The sequence below is a fragment of the Arachis duranensis genome, chromosome 10, assembly GCF_000817695.3.
Source record: "Arachis duranensis cultivar V14167 chromosome 10, aradu.V14167.gnm2.J7QH, whole genome shotgun sequence".
Classification (NCBI taxonomy): domain Eukaryota; kingdom Viridiplantae; phylum Streptophyta; class Magnoliopsida; order Fabales; family Fabaceae; genus Arachis; species Arachis duranensis.
In genome coordinates this window covers 53,897,737-53,898,773 of record NC_029781.3, presented here as the reverse complement: position 1 = coordinate 53,898,773, position 1,037 = coordinate 53,897,737, and positions in this window count along the sequence as shown.

Below are 1,037 nucleotides of genomic sequence, written 5' to 3'. Positions count from 1 at the left end.
CTATGGTCACCTTGTAAATCTCAGTCAGGCAAACTCAAATGGATATGGGTGATATACGAATAAAACATAAAGATAGAGATAAATATACTTATGTAATTCATTGGTAGGAATTTCAGATAAGCGTATGAATATGCTATCCCTTCCGTCTCTCTGCTTTCCTACTGTCTTCATCCAATCCTTCTTACTCCTTTCCATGGCAAGCTTAAGCAAGGGTTTCACCGTTGTCAGTGGCTACCTCCCATCCTCTCAGTGGAGATGTTCAACGCACCCTGTCACGGCACGGCTATCCATCTGTCGGTTCTCGATCAGGCCGGAATAGAATCCAGTGATTCTTTTGCGTTTGTCACCAACGCCCCGCCCTCAGGAGTTTGAAGCACGTCACAGTCATTCAATCATTGAATCTTACTCAGAATACCACAGACAAGGCTAGACCTTCCGGATTCTCTTGAATGCCGCCATCAGTTCTAGCCTATACCACGAAGACTCTGATCTCACGGAATGGCTGGCTCGTTTGTCAGGCGAGCACTCGGTTGTCAGGCGATCAACCATGCATCGTGTATCAGGAATCCAAAAGATATTCACACAATCGAAGGTAGAACGGAGGTGGTTGTCAGTCACACGTTCATAGGTGAGAATGATGATGAGTGTCACGGATCATCACATTCATCAAGTTGAAGAACAAGTGATATCTTAGAACAAGAGCAAGCGGAATTGAATAGAAGAACAATAGTAATTGCATTAATACTCGAGGTACAGCAGAGCCCCACACCTTAATCTATGGTGTGTAGAAACTCCACCGTTGAAAATACATAAGTACAAGGTCTAGGCATGGCCGAATGGCCAGCCTCCCAAAGTGATCAAAGGATCTAAAAATAATCCAAAGATTCCAAAGATGAAAATACAATAGTAAAAGGTCCTATATATAGAGAACTAGTAGCCTAGGATGTACAGAGATGAGTAAAAGACATAAAAATCCACTTCCGGGCCCACATGGTGTGTGCTTGGGCTGAGCATTGAAGCATTTTCGTGTAGAGACT